Source organism: Corvus hawaiiensis, chromosome 9, assembly GCF_020740725.1.
Source record: "Corvus hawaiiensis isolate bCorHaw1 chromosome 9, bCorHaw1.pri.cur, whole genome shotgun sequence".
NCBI classification, from domain to species: domain Eukaryota; kingdom Metazoa; phylum Chordata; class Aves; order Passeriformes; family Corvidae; genus Corvus; species Corvus hawaiiensis.
Window position 1 is genome coordinate 12,444,761 of NC_063221.1, and position 16,491 is coordinate 12,461,251.

Genomic DNA, 16,491 nt, shown 5'->3' on the forward strand with positions numbered 1-16,491 from the left:
TAGAGAGAGATGTTACTGTGCAAAGAGCAATGGGTACAGTGCCAGCCACGGAATTACTTTCACAGGAGAATTATGACTGTGTCAGTTGGATGCAAGCCTGAAGAAAAGGGTGTCAGAGTAACTAGGAGCTGAGAGGACCAAACTCTGTCCAAACCTGCATGGGGAATGCAGTCAGTCTAGAAAGGGGGTGGCTCTTGGCTAAAGGATAGTGAGTCCCAGCAGAACTTTATTAAACTTGCTGAAATAGTTTTCTATATTTTGACTTTATAGGGATATGCAGTGATGGCATAACAAAAGAGAAATTTAAGAGAACAGAAATCTCTGTCATGTATTAAGTTGCACAATGTCATAACTTGTTACAATATGGGAACTTAATTTTCATAGGTTTTGTTGTTGTTTTCCCAATTCTTATGCATGTCAGCATTGTTTGTTGTTCTTGTTGTACCTTCTCAGTTTGAATTTCCCATGGGAGCTTCATCTGACAGCTAGAACTTGGTTGAGACTTTGGTGATTAAGATTTGAGTTTGTCTTTTTTACTACTGACCTCTTATATCCATGGCTTTGGACTGTCAGTATTAAGAGAATAACTAAACTAGGGCTTGTGCTCAAACCAGCAGGAGTAGGGATTGAAGAAAAAAGAGCCTTGTGGAACCACCACAGACATTTGGAGATAAACAGAACTGAGACTGTGAAGGAGTAAATGGTGAAAGGAGAGAATCCAGAGCGACAGCATTAAGCAGAAACCATAATATGATATCATTTCAGCTTTTAATTTCTTGGGTTGGAGCTATTGGATGACTAACTGACCTATTAAAGAAAATGTGACTAAATTAACATTTGAGATGAGGCTGATCTTTAGAGATATTTGCTTTGTAAGGGCAGGGTTTAAAGAAAAATGAACAAACTAAAAAACCTATGTTTTCAGGTGTAGGTATCTGAATTTCAAGGTGTGTTCATTTTCAATGTAAAATTTGCCTACTGATTTGCTAGAATGTAAGGAAAAAACATTACAGTTATAAAGGATGTTTTCTTCCTTTCAAGTAAACTACCAGATTGATTGTAGTAACTGTAATACTAAGAAATGTGTTTGGGGCAGAAATCAGGCAGATCTCAGATATTTCACATCCAAAAGCTTTTAAAGGTTTGGCCTTCATAAATTCTAGACAGGAGAAGTTATCAGATTGATTGTCAAGTGTGTGTTAGTTACTGAATCGGGATAAAGCAGTGCTAAATCTAGATATTTGGCCATAATCCAGTAAAATCTTATTTTGTCCAGATTTTTACTATATACTTGCTAAATTAATTTCTGTGAAAGCCACCAACTGGAAGGAGCAGTAGAGCAGTACATGGGGGAGGTATGCTAGAGCATATGCTCTGGTTCTGCCCTTGAATAGAACAGTTCTGAAAACAAATTATATAATGTGTTGACAGAAAACTATAATCCCTGAGGTAAATTTGGCTTCAGAAAATATTCTCTAAGAATCATTTGACAGGTCCTTTGAGAACAACAATATGGTAAGAATGGTATCTGATGAACTGTTAGCAGATTTGAATCTATCCAATCTTTTTTAAGAGATCTGAAGGATCTGTGATTTATAGTGGATATAGGGCAAATACTATAATATTTGCTTAATTTTGAAGGGAAGTTTTTCCATGTACAGGGTTATGTTCTAACACATTTGTTCTTGATCCTATATCTAGCAAAAAAGGGTGCAATTCTGCTAAGAGTCCTGCTGAGACTTTGGTCAAATTTAGTTCTCAGCTGAACCTCTAGAAATCCAGAACAGCTGCTTTAGTTAATAAGGTCTGTGTGAACTTGTACAAAAATTACTGTCAGAAGAACCTGACTCAGTGAAGTATTACCAAGTGGTGTGTATTTTATAAATGACTGGTATCAAACTTACAGTCTTCTCATTGATGTAAGCGGGAAATATGATAGAAGTGAAGGAGAGTGCGTGGTGCTGGGTCATGGCTCGTGCTTCAATGGTTTGTTTTCAGAGGTTCTTACGTGACACTGTTGTAAAGAGTGAAGATTCAGCAAGGAAGGTTTAATACAGTTATTTTGGTATTGGCTGGATTCCACTGCAATAAAAACTGAATAACCCTTCTTACATTTTAAACCCCTTGTTAGTCATAGGAAGAATATTATATACTATCATATTTACAACAAACACCATTTAACTGCTATTTGGTGTGTGAGCCCGGGATTGAGAAACTCTTATGCTCGAGACCATTATCACTAAATTCACTGGCATGGGTCTGTCAGAACTGATCACATATACAGGTGTTCCACAACTGACTATGACTGACACTGAACTTCACAGGAAAAAGTAGGAATTCATATAACAGGCAGTTTTGGGTGGCTTCTTTTGTAAAGAGAGGCATTCAACCTGCCAGTGAGTTAATAAACTCCTAAGGGTTTAGTGGAATTAGGGAATAATCATTACTGGTCTGCTGAGAAGGTTAGACAGTTTTGAAGAAGCCCAAAGGGCTGGTGGCTTAAGCCCACTTAAGATGTGGGCTTTGCTGAAAATGAGCTTGGTGGTGTTGATGTTTTTAATGATACTTTGCATTTGTGCCTTGAAACATAGGCAGCAAACGCATAAAAGTCAAAGGATGCATTTCACTGGTGGGAGCCATTTAAAAATGGAAAGGCTCTTCAAAACCTTAGTGAGAAAATGATAGTTTACAGCAGATTTTTTTGCTGTTTTATTGGATGTGTTCTTACTTTTTCATACTTTCAGTGCATGGTAGCACTATTTGGTCTTTGTTCAGTGCATTAAATGGCAATTGAATATTACTGGGAAGCCTTTTGTTTGGGTAAAACAGTGAAATAGCATGGTTCACATGCAAGTTCTTGCATGCTTGAAATAAAGGAAGATCATGCCAGTCCTTGGGTCCATATTTTAGTTTATCCATACTTGCAAACTCAGGATTTGATGTATTGTTGAGAATTTTATTTACTTATTCCAAAGAGATGAAACTTTGTTCTGTTACTAGAATTGAAATGCTCACTGAAACAAACTGACACCTCAAATATAGTCCAGCTTTGAAAGGAGTGCAAAAGGAAGATGATCCTTTTGGAAACCTCACATATATCATATCAGAAATATAAAGTACTAAGGAAAACTGTTCCTTCTTGCATAATCCACTAGGAGAGATATTTCTATTATTTCTACTTCAATTACTGTTTTACTAAAATATACTTTTCATTTTTTTGCTTACGTTAGCTGTGAAATTGTTATGCTTCCTCCGTTGTAACCAGGTATGTATGACTCTATCCCAGATATCACAAAACTTTAATAGGGTACAGAAGGCTTGAGGAGGTAGTTTTGCCCTGGTATTGTGACTATGTCCAGCTGCCCTACTGAGACAGCAAGACTGTCACAGCATAAAAATCTTTTCCTGCTTTGGGAAATGTGTTCTATGCTTTTGTATTAAGTACTGGAAGTTTTTTTTGAAGCTACTTCTACTTTCTCTTACTATTCTGTTCGTACCTACAAAGTGTTTCCACTCTGCACTTGTGAGGTCTTCTGTGACATTCATTTGGTCCTTGCAGGGAAATCTTTTACCTGCACAAATTCAAAGCAAGTCAAAGGCCACCTTGAGGAGACCATGGTGGATGAAGTTGCAGTATAACAGTATCATGCTCAGAATAATGATCCCTCTTCCACTTTCAATAGAAATCAGAGGTACTTCTCTGCAATGTAGAATTCTCATTCTGCTCACATTCTTTATTGATTTCCAGTGCTTGAATCCGATTTTATTGAAGCATCCTTCCCACCAACTGCAAAATGTCAACACAGCTTACAAAATTTTTAATCTTTTCTATGACCAAATTCTATTCGATTAAACATACAGCATCAGCAAACATTAAAAATCCAGAGTTTCCTGAAGGAAATAATGTGGTATTGTTTTGTTAATTTTTTTTCTTTTTCTTTTTTTTTTTTTTTCCCTGTCCGAGGTCTTAATTCAAACGCAGTTGAGTAAGACAACTGTCATTAACAGGCAGCCTCTTCAGCAGCTGAAAACCTCTATGGAACTGCTGAGCACTATTTATGTTTTAAAAAAGTCAATCTTAAATAATTATTTAGCCAAATTATATGACCTGACAATTTATGTGACTTCCAGGGATCAGAGCATCTGTGAACAGGATGTTACTAAACCACTGTTTGTGCTGGGACTAATTTTTGATCTGGTGTTTGTTGAAAGTATCTTGACTAAGAGCTAAATCCTGCTTCCTTACCAATGATAACGAGTACTGATACTGTGTGTTCAACAGTGTTTAAGGAGAAAGACTTTGCTCAGCGTGAAGAAAGAAGGTAGAGTCACGCTTTACAGTATGAGCCATTTATTCCTATAGCAGGGAAAAAATGGGTATCATTAAAAAGAAAAGAAAAAAGGGATACTTTAATTTTCTTTTTCTGTGTTGGGAATATTCAGCAAGGAGCCAAATGATCCTTGGAAATCTATTCAAAAAGTCAAGTAAAAGTGTGTTAAGATGACTGAATCTCACACAGTTCAAGTATCTTACTCCAGCAGCCCACAGTGCCTGCTGCAGGGGTGTTTGTGTGTTTGTTGGCAATCAGTGATATTCTGGCCAGTCCTGCTCAGCGGGTATGAAATGAAAGATTTTCCTGCTGAACCTCACTCTTCAGATGTCATTTTAACTTTTTTTCTTTAGGGATAACATTTATTTGAGTCCCAGCTCTAAAACTGTTCCTACTCTCTGCCTTAGTGGACAGCTAAGTTCAAGTCATGCTATAATAAATCAGGTACCTAGAAAAGAATAAACAGGAAAGCTGAGTCAGAGCTCTTCTCCTGCATAGCCCATCAGTTTTTTGTGGCTTCAGGCAAACATCATCCGACCCACACACATTTCCTCCTGAGCACACCGGGGAAGGGATGCTCCTTTCTGCCCCAGAAGAAGGTGAGAATAGAGGCACTGCCTGCAGAGTTCAGAGATCCAGTTTCTAGCTTTCTGTACTACTTTCCTGGCCCTGCAAAGAGACTTTGAAAAGGATTGCACAGGCAGTGACTCAGACTTGTTGATTTAGTCATATTGAATCAGCCCACAGGAACTCAAGCGCAACGTATACACTTATCTGACCCACTTGAGAAGATCAGATTTAAAAGGGAGATGACTGAAACATGGCAAAGGAGAGGAACAAAAAAGATATGAAAGTCTGACCTATACTAAATTTATCAGTGCTTTTTCATTTAAATCGGTTCACTTTACACAATAGGTCAAAGGAGCTACACAAACTTTGCAAGAAAAGCTTGAATTTTAACCTTTGTCTCCTAACCTGATATGAGACACAAGCTTTCCTTTACACCTTGCTCTCTTCTAATGACAAACAGGACATTCTTTTTTTACTTAATTACTTCATATCTGGGGTCTAATTCACTGGGTCAGATTTTATGACCAACTTAGACCAACAACATACAGTAATTTTTATTTTATTAGCTTTGTGATCAATTTTTAAATTCTTCTGGACTTGATAGTGATCATACAAATGAGCATGCATGAATAAATATTGAAAGGGTTTCTGTCACTCATACAAGTGATACATTTCCAAGTGATTCAGAGTTAGGGAAGAGAAACAGAGGATTGTCCCATTGGAACTGCTGCTGCAGGTAAAGAAAGGGTCCATCTTTTTTTTTATAAGATCTCTGTAGAGTCTTTAAAATGATGAGAGTTTGTGTGAATAGTGTAGACAGCCAACTATTAATCATGTCAGGTTAGGTGGGAGGAATCCCGGGTTGTGTGTTTTGAAAGGATTGTTTATTGTGGTGCCTCCTGAAGGAGTATTTGTGCTGTTATGGGAACTTGCAGCAGCTCCCAGCCTCTGCCTTGCAGTACAGGTGCCTGGGCAGGCACTTGGATTCTCCCAGATCAGCTCCCTTGCCCACACACAGCAACTTGGATTTCTCACTTTGGAATTCTGTCGTCTTTTTCCCTCTGTCAAGATTATTTCAAGCTCTAATCCTGCTTGTCAATGTTACCTGCAGTCCCTCTTGGTTCTGTGTCAGTTATCTACTTAATTTTACATCTGTCTCATAGTAATTTCACTTGCATCATATTTCTGAAGCTTCCCTATGAGAATGTCATGCAAAACTGTCAAAAGCTTTACTAAAACCAAAGAACATGACACTTACTCCTTCTTTCCTGTTCACACAGTCTGTCTTGAAAGGAAACTGGCCAGATTTGATGTTTGCTCTTGACTTAACACAGTGGCTGCTGTTAACCTCCCTGCTGCTGTCCCAGCGCTCACAAACAATTTTTAATAAGTGTTCCAGATTTTTTTTACATTGAGCCAATTCACCTAAAATTATCCAGTTCTTCTGTTTTCCTCTTTGAATCCACAAAGAAAGCGGGTCACATATAGATGTATGGTTTATGGCATAATAGACCAGAAATTTGTAGTGACAGCTTTTTTTTGGTAAAACTCTATTAGTCAGAATTCAGATTTGTGAAAGAAAACTGCTCAGAGGCAAGCTTTTGTTTTGGGAAAGAAATGACTAAATTTGAATCTGAGTGAAATCTACAAACTTTTTTTTAAGCAATAGTGTCTTTGGTGAGAGACTGGTTGGGAAGAAAGTGTAATTTCCCTTAGAGCTATTGTGATTTAGTACAGGGAAACCGGGTTCTAGGACTGTTATTACAAACAATTTTGGCAACATATGAGTCTGAATCAATTATTGCCTGATGCAAGCTCAAACTTTTAATGTTTGCAAAAAATAATACCTAATTTTAGTAAATAATCTATATCTGAGGATATGTTTGGGCCTTTTAAATGTTGCCAATAGAGAAAAGGTCCTGTGGATTTTATTTTCTGCTGGTGCTTTGTTTTTCATTGGAAAGTACTAACTCAGAAAAGCCAACTATTTGCAGATTTTTGCAGCAACATATCTAGGTAATAAAAATTTCCATAGAATATTAAAAAAATTATTTTGTCTCAGCAAGTCAAAACACACAGTATTGCACTCTTATAATTTGAGAGTTGATCCTAAATACACATTTATGTAAAATGGATCACACAATACATGCAAGATTTATAAAACGCTTGACAAGAAAGAGTTAAGATATTACATTTGTTTAGCACAGAAAAGAGAGGCTGGAGGAAGACATTTTCGTAGTTTTTAGGAATCAAAAGGCTATAAAAAAGGTAGTAATTACCTTAATTTTAAGAAAAGCTGATTTAGATCAAGTAAATATTAAATATATGGATATTTAAGAACCAAAAAAGGCTACCTGTGGAGGCTGTGAAATGCCCTTAACTGCAGAATTTTAATTATAGGTTAGGCAAATATCTCGCATGGACAGCATAGTTATACTTGACCTTGTATCAAGTTCTGGGGCATAAATGGGATGACTTCTTAAGGTTCTTTCAGGTCTTTTATTATTTTTGTAATAAATATCAAAGTGGTACCATCCAAATATTTTGAAAAAGATAAAGTGACAGAGCATAATATATAACGATATAAAATGACCTTCAGAATCTCAAAGGGATTAAAGTTTTTTTACGTCAGCCTGGGCAATCAATATTGTTTGTCTCTGTCTATTATTTAACACAATCATTTAGGCTTCTAAAAGCTGTGATTAAAAGCTTTCTTCCCACAAATAGATCTTGAACTAATTGGCTGTCTTTGATAGAGTTTAACTAACCAAAACCGCATGATTTCAACTGTTCAGGGACACATCATTGCATCTGGGATGAGGGGAATGGATCAAGTGTTTTACCAGAATGGGATGCATTATTATCTCTTGTGCACCAAGAGCACTACGGGACCAAGACTGACCCAGGTGCTATTGAGGTAGGCAATAAAACAAAGAGGAATGAGCTCCAGACATAAATGATGCTGTTCTGCACAAACGTGGTTCCAGGCATAAGAAGGGAATGAGCTGAAAGAAAAGCAATAAGTAGCTTTTAGCCTGAAGATGCAGCAATTACTATGTGTAGCCCATTAATGCTGTGATGTACCAGGGTGCAAGATGGCATTCCGGGGGTGATCCTCGGAATCATTACGGAGGTGATGACATTTCTGCAAAACTGAGCATGTCTCTTTTGGAAGTGGCAGTTATTCCACTGAAGGTGGACCAAAATGTATCAAAGGAATTTGCAGAATCATGCAAGCAGTGCCTGTATGAATAGACTTGTTTTGAATACAACAATCATGACTTTAATAGTCAGTGATTACAAAGAGATTATGAAACCTGAACCTGTGCTTTATGACTGCCAAAACAGCATTCAGCCTTATGTTATATAAAATCTTAGGAATAAAAATGCAAAATTGTTGTCAACTGTCATTTCAGAAACTTTGCAACTGACAGTAACTGCTTTAAAAACAAAAAGCATCCTCATTAATGAACTCTGCTGTGAAAACTCATCTGCATGTAAAGCATAATTTTAAGAAGAATTAACATTTTTCATATAAAAGGAGGATTCCAATTGCTTTAACAAGCAGTATCACTGGTTTATCCTTGTATCTAGGGGAATGTGAAAAAAAAAGTTCCATAGTTTCAGTAGATGAAACTTAGTTACTGCAACACTCATGAGCCTCTGTTCTGTAAAGGTCATGAAATGAAAGCTGGCAGGGTCAGTCCAGCACATCCTTCAGTCCAAGGCAGGACATACCCTCTACTCTCCAGTGAAAAAAACATCCCTGCAAGTATTTGCTCTCTTTGCAGAACCAGCAGAACATTTGTTATGATTGCAAGGTCCCTCCTTTTTTTTTTTTTTCTTTTAATTTTCTCATTCTGAAAAAAAAAAAGAGAGTATTACTGTCTTGTTTGTTTCTGATTAAAGTACCAATTATTCATGATTTACATTACAACATGCTATTGTCATGGTACTAGGAAGAATGTGTGAAAGTATCACATGAGCTGGCATTTGAAGCAATCAAAACTGAAAAACAGAAAAGAGGGTAGGGTAGGAAAGAAACTTCAAACAAGTTGTGTTTTTCCTGCTTTTAATCTGCTTTTTTCAAATGCACCTGAGTGAATCAGAAATGAGACAGAAGACTATGCAGGGAAAATGAAAAAATATTAAAACACTGAAACATTAAAGTCATTGAACAACATTAAAAAATTAATAAATACCTCAATATTGAGCCTGTAACTTGTAGGACATTTAAGACACTTCCTGTTCTTTATAATGGAATTTTTGAACTTTTTAGGACATGTATTTTCAGCTTTTCTCTGTAGTTATGAGGCTTTTTCCTTTTACCTGTAAATCAAAAGTTGACCTACTCACAAAATCACCAGATTCTAGCATATAAAAGTCTTCTCACAGTTATGAAATACTGAATGTTGCAAAACTGAAAGAGTGAGCAATATTAGCTTGAAATCCATAGGATTTAAAGGCAGATGTCCCAAAGCAGAAGGTGGGAACCGAAATAATGGAAAAAGAAAGTAACAAATTCAGAGATAAAAGGTGTAATTTCCCCCATCTATAGTTTACTTTGGCCACAAGGAACAGATACCTCATACCAAAAATCCAGCACAAAGCTCTTCTCAAATGTAACCTTTTGTTTAAGGGCTGCTTCATCTTATTGTCCCTGGTTCCTCCACTAAGGGATGTGCAGAGCTTTCAGGTGTTTCTTTTCTCGGCCGCAGTGTGACACTCTGCATGTGGCCTCTTCACTTCTCCTCATCTTTGAGCAGAGCCCTCACCTCCTCCCTTTGAAGTGTCCTTTTCCTGTGAGTCTTGGGGCTTGTGCCAAAGTGCATCATGTACCGAAGGATGAGTGACTGTGCTGGGGACACGGGCACTGCCATTGGAAGCATTGAGGACACATTGTGCTTGTAGGATAGAAGAGGTGAAACAGTGGAACAGGCTGGTGACAGCAAGATAAGTAACCCTGCTGCGTTGTTGTAGTAGGAAATCAAGGAAGTACGTTTTCTGTGAAACTTCAAAAGAATGGCAGCCCAGGTTTCTCCTATTCCGGATGCTGCTGTGTGCCTCTAAACTGGAGAAATATGCTTCTTGTTGTGAAATACTAATGTAAAGATCATCCTGACTCAGTTTCAGAAGCTTTCTCTGGCCTCATGACAGGGTCAGATAAAGCTACTACCCCCTGTGATCTACCCAGCGCAGGGAAAGGATGAGCAATTAAGAGAAAACACTACTGATAAAAACACCTGTCTTGGAAAGTATCAAACCCAAAGCACTGTGAAGTGCTGCCTAAAGTACTTTACATGAGACGTTGCAGAGATTCTGGGCTCCTGCAGATTGCTGTTTTGATGGGCAGTAATTGTAATTTTGAAGCAGTGATGTAGCAAACCACAGAAGGCTGTAGTGTTCATAAACTGCCATGTTCTTTAAATCACTGAGACATAAAATGTTTTTTGTTTTACAGAAGCTGATTTCAGTAACATAATCTTGTTTTGTTTTATAATGGCCTGCTAGGAAACAACTCTACCCCATGAGGGGTGTGGTTAAAATAGCTCAAGGCCTGCTGTGATGAGGCTAAAAAAATACCACTGTTTGTACATATGATTCACATGTTTTCTTTCACAGGGTGGAGCAACGTGAAAAAAAATTAATAGTTTTACTAGATAAATTATCTTTCTGCTCAGGAAGTTTACCTGTCTAAATCGGCTTTTAAGAGACAGCGAAAAAATGGTCATACTTTAATACTGTCCCTGCTGTGCTCTGAGGGGTCCCGCGTGCCCCCACAGACGCACGGGTGGGTTCAGTGTTACAGTCAGCAGTAAAGAGTCGAGAAGGGCATTGGCATACGTTCCACCAGGAGCATTCATTGCTGCTACAGTGTCCAAGGGTGCAGAAGCAAATACCAACATGAGCCAGAAACTCACAGTTTTATCCGGGGGCAGGGAAAAGGCGGGACTGGGGAACGGGGACCAATGGGGAACTCTGGGGGAGTGACGAGGGGGTAGGGTCTGACAGCCAACCAGGGAATCCAAACTGGGACAGATTAACGTAACAGAACAAGCATCCTGGGAGAAGTCTTTTTGGTCACCCTAACCTAAGTGGTTCTTGTGGTACTAGGGACTTGTCTTACTGAGAACTCTCTGTCCCTTGTAATGTATGTTCACCAGCCACCATAATACTTTTTCATTTTTAGTGCTGGTACGAGAATAACCTGAAGTGGATTTCATAAAACAGCTTAAGGTAATGAAGTACAGACAAAGTAGGTGATAAAATATATGTATATAAATAAGTTACTTCTCTGATTATTTAAAGCAGTTACTGATGCTATATCCTCGACTGGTGAAAATTAGGTTGGCTTAATTAGTAAGTAAGGTTAAGGTTTGTTGGTTTACTCTGATTTTCATCATCGTTTAGTGGTTATAGCTTTCAATCAAAGCAGACCAAGAAAAAGAAAACTACTGTGAACTCTTTGCTCTTTAGCTGTGGAGCAGCTGCTGTAATAGGGTTGTTTGTTTTGTTAAATAACCTATGTGCTATGTTTTAATACAATTACGTAAAAAAACCCCCAACAAGAACAAACCCAAAGAAAGCAACATGGAAAGGATGACGGTGATCTTCACTCCTGGTTGACAAATAAGTATAATTCCGTAAGAAACAGAACTTTAAAACTTCTCAAGTTGATTTTGCACAGTGCAGAGACTCTGATGTGAGGATGGGGGCTCTGCTGTGGCTGGGATTTTGGGGCCCCATGAGGTGTTTTTGCCAGTCGGGGCAGGGAGGGCCTGTCCAGGGCCTTCAAGGTGGGGCTGCTGCCTTCGCTCTTTAACCTCAGTCATAAATATTGTCTCGAGCAGCTCCCTGCCAGTTTCTTATGTGAGGAAAAGGCAATATATGGGGTTTTTAAATATTAAATTATTATTAAATTAATTTAAATTAATAAAATATTTCATTAAATTAATTAAATATTTAATATTTTAAAAAAATCTCTGACTTGAATGGAAATAGGAATATGGAGAAAGTTCTGCTTTTCCTTTTGCCTTGTCTGTGTGCAGGCTTTCAGAGTTACTTTACTACAAAATTATTGGGCTTTATTTCATTCTCACTTCATTTTAAAATGCTATTGGTTTTGCTATATTTCTGCATATACTGTGGATTTTCTCCTAAAGCATTAATGGACATAGAAATATAATAGAAAATTTTGTGTTGCAGAAGCTAAATTTAATTAAGCTGCTACTCTTCAAAATTTTTTTTGATTCAAGTCGATGAAAGACAAGAATTTTACTTTAAAGTCTTTATATTGCAAGATTTGAAGGCTGAGGCAGGTTTATTTGAGGCTTTTGAGAACTGGAAATATGTGTGGGGGTGGTACTCCTGTCTTGAACTTAACAATTTCTGAAAAGAAGACAACTTTCTGCTTGCAACCTTTTAAGATGGGGTTTTCTGTCCATGAGTTTCTATTAAAAGTCTGACATCCATCTTGGCTCCATCTGTGTAATCTCAGAACTAGGTGAAAGTGTTGTTTTTACCAATAACATAGTTATTCCATTATGATCTTTCCTTAAGAAAACCCGATAAAAGTAATGGGAAAATAATTTGTGTACAGAGCTTATCATATATATCTTCACAGGCATTGTGGAAGTGTAATGTAGTAGGAGGTTAAATTTGCTTGTGGTGCACTGGATCAATATTTTTGTCCTAACTAATTAGTGTCAATAAATCTTTTCATATGCCTTATATATGAAAACCTCATTTTTTTAGTTGATAAACAAATACCTATACAGACACTTTGCAAATTTTGTCCTGAATATAAAATTTCTTATTCTTCCTCTGCTTTTAACAAAGAAAGGAATTGAATGAATTCCTACAGTGATTAACTAAATGCAGACGTGATGTAAATAACATCATGCTGGTGTAACTTCTAACGGATTCTTATAATGCGTGAGGTGCTTGGGGATTGTGACCGCTGAGTTCCTTCTAACTTTGTCTCATTTCCGTGTGTTATAGAATTTTTCTTTCATGCATATGTCAGGTTTGATAAAGCAGAAAGAAGTAACAAATAGTGAGTAACCAGGTAAAGTGATAATGCTTCATCTTAAGTCCTTATTTTTATTTGCTCTTCTGCTTGGAAAGCACCATCCCTTGGTTCAGCTTGGAAATTACACCAACGTTCATGAGCTTCCTCACACCAGTGCAGGGTTTTAAATTAAGGTCTATGAGGGGATGATAAGCATCTGCAGGTAAGTGTTATGGCTTCTTGGCCAGAGTCAAAAATCAGTAATTTTATGTATTTTTTTTTTTGTGGCAAGCTCAAAGAGACAGAGAATGATAGGAAAGTTTTTAGATCACCTTTGATGTCTTTGTTAGGCCTACACAAAGTAGAGAATTTTGGGTTTTGTGAAGTACTTTATGTGACAGCTATACTAATACTTGAAGAACTTATTCAACAAAGACAAAATCTTGAAAAAAAAGAAAAAAAAAGACCTTCAAGGAAAGAGGCATGGCTCTGTGTATGAAATCTGCATATGCTTCTTCCAAGGCAGAGATCAAGGAGGACAGAAAACTGCTGATCCTTGTGTGACAGCTAAAAAGAAGAGCCATGATGAGCACTATTGGTGGGATGTTCATTATGAACTGCCAAACTTCAGGCCCGAGTGAAGCTGTTGGTAAGCAGGAGACAGGGTAACCCAAGGCACATGGTGGTGGTGAGAGAGGGGTTAAAGTGGCTGAGCTGGGAAAGGAGTGCAGTAGGGTACAAATCAGTCACACTCTCTAAATCAAATTGCGTCTTGTGGTGGCCTGTTCCCCCCCCTAGCCTTGGCCACTCCCTCGGTTTCTCCCTATTTGTTCTGTACCCCAACCTCACCCAGGGACCGCCCCGGGGCCCCTGACAAAACCACCCCGCACCCAGACCTCGTTGTCTCTCTGCCTCTGAACGTCGTGGGGACAGGATGTGATTAAAGCCATCTCAAACCCTCATGAGAGACCCTTCTCTGCCTTCTTTACCCCCCCTGCCCTGTAACGCTGCTGGCTGCCGGAGCCAGCTCGCGGGGCTGTCCCAAATGGACTCTGGGATGCGACTGCTCGCATGGCCCTAGGAAACCTGGCTGAGCTCTCAGGGAGCAGCAGCCTGCTAGGCAGACTCCAGTGGTTACAACAGTATCTCTTCTTTTACTTAATAATAGAGAAGAAAGATTTTGTGGACAGACAAATTTTTAGACTTGATTGTACCTGCTAGGTAAATTCTGGCTGATTAATATTAAAGTCAGAGGTAACTTAAATGAGGACAGCCAAGAAATGATAGCATCTGTGATTTCTGGAAAGGTTCTTACCTTCCAGAACAGAAACAACCTGATCCTCCCAGGCAAACAAAAAAACTCCAAAATGTGTAGTAAAAGAACCAAGGTATTTCACAGATAGCTTTCAACTGCCACAGAAAACTCCGAAAGTACTTTTTTCTGAAAGGCTGGTCCAATTGAAAAAAACAGTTACAATGATGTAGCAGATCTTTCAAGGAAAGTAACTTTAAGATACTCTAGGGGAGCACAATATAGCTGACGTTACTTGGAAATCCATACCCAGACAGTTGCTTGATGGTCCAGATTCAAAATGGACGGCAATGTTGAACAGTGCTGTTCAGTTACTTGTCTTGGGTCTGGTTATTTTCTGTGTGCATTTTTTCATTTTTGTAACGAATGAGCTAGAGGGTTGAATAGTGTGACAGCTTTTTAAACCTGGAGCACATCTGGGAGAAAATGTGGGTGTGTTGGAAGATGGAAATGGAATCCAAAAATTGTATTGAAAAATTGGAGAAATACTATGAAGATGATGGATGAAGTCTTATGGTTATGCTCTGTGGGAGGGAAAGCAGGATCAGCTGGCTACCAGGTTCTGCAGGAAACTCTAGTGGACTCCTAGAGGATCATGACTTGGACATGGCTCTAGTTTGTCTAAAGTGGATATCTTGCTAGTTTTCCCATGGCTGGAAAGAGTTGTCATAGGTAGTCTAGGGAAACATGATCCCAATAAGGCTGTGAGACTGATATGAACAGCAGTGCACCCTGCCAGACGCACGAGGTAACTTTTGTGAGTTCCTGAGCAAGCCTCAGCTGTAGTGCTGTTGTTTGCACACTGCAGTTCGTGACTGATACAGACAAAAAGGGAGATTCTGCAGAAAGAAAAGAGAACTACTTGGTATAGAAATAGAAGCTTTACAAAGAAAAATGGAAAGAATTGGGAAAGACTGAAGAGGGACATCTCTTCAAGGATATTAAATGCTGCTGCAAACCAGAAGGGAATGAGCCATTCTCCATCTCCACAGTGAATAGGACAGGAAATAATCATAGATTTCTGCAAGAAAAACTGATGTTGGGAACGGGGATGAATCCTGTTAGTGTGAAAATGAGAGAGTTTTATTGTGGGAAATGATTTGCTTTTGTAGGTTGTGGAATGGCAGCGATGGAGACTTGCAGAACAGAAACCCATCGGGACTGATGGTGCAACTCAGCAGTACAGTAGAAGACTGCTTGAAATATCTTCCAGGTATGTGTTTAAAACATTCTTTCATCATTTTTATGATTCTGTCAAGAAAGCACAAGAAATGAAAAGGAAGAGATTTTGCCAGGCCCAAGCTATCCTGTTTACTTGCTTCTTAGTGTTCCAGTGTTCCAGTGGGTGCTAAGTTACCGGGTAAACTGATTTTACTGAGTTGATGCTGTAGCTTTTAGTAATGGAAATGGAATCTCATAGAGTTTTTTCCATTCACATTTGACCTAAGAGTCAATCTCCATATAATCACTACTTTAATTTACACAAGCAGTATTGGAATCAGAAACTTTGAATTTACTTTGCAGTGTTTCTATACTTCCTTTCATACATAAATTCAAGAGTAGGATAAACAGAATTTGCCACCTCCAATTTTAATTATTAACCATTGTGCATCTTAATTGTCTAGGAGTTATCTATATATCTATTTGTGTTTTTTTAAAGTTTGGAGTTTCTACAAGTTACTTATGTTTTAACATGTCTGGTTTAATTTTGGTTTAGCAACTCTTTTTTAATTATGATGAAAGACTAGGAAAAATTCATCTTTTGAGCTCATTAAATGATTGTATGAATCTGATAGATTTGCTAATCAATTTCAGTTGAAGAATGCATCATTGGACAATAAGTCTGTCAAATGAATTCAAAAGCTTGACAGAATCTTTTTATTCAAACAAGTGATGTCAAATGGGCAGCTGTTGTCTGGCACAGAGGCACTGATCTATGTCTTGCAGAACAGCAAATTCACATTTTTATGAAAGGATTATTTCATAAAGGCAGCAGGTCCTGGTCTTTATGACACTTTATTACCCCATGCTTTTCAAATCAACATTTAGTTGGACTTGGTAAACATTGTTTAGTGTTTTTAATCATTCACAACATGCATGAATCTGTGTTCTCACGGAGGCAGTAATGCATTCATCATAAATGATACAGAGTTTTGAGCATATTTTAACAGAAATAACCACAGTATACAATAATTTAAAAACACATTTGCAAAATACTGTTTTGCAACCAAAATGAAATGCAAATGCTGAATATAGACACAATATTT

General features: G+C 38.0%; 1 long non-coding RNA gene across 1 annotated transcript in view; it reads left to right on the forward strand.

The window, feature by feature from the left end:
• LOC125330364 overlaps nucleotides 1-16,491 on the forward strand; it is a 134,130-nt gene that overhangs the window by 77,563 nt on the left and 40,076 nt on the right. The window contains exon 2 of the long non-coding RNA XR_007205477.1: nucleotides 15,337-15,437. This is a non-coding gene — a long non-coding RNA (uncharacterized LOC125330364). The remainder of the gene's footprint in view (nucleotides 1-15,336; nucleotides 15,438-16,491) is intronic.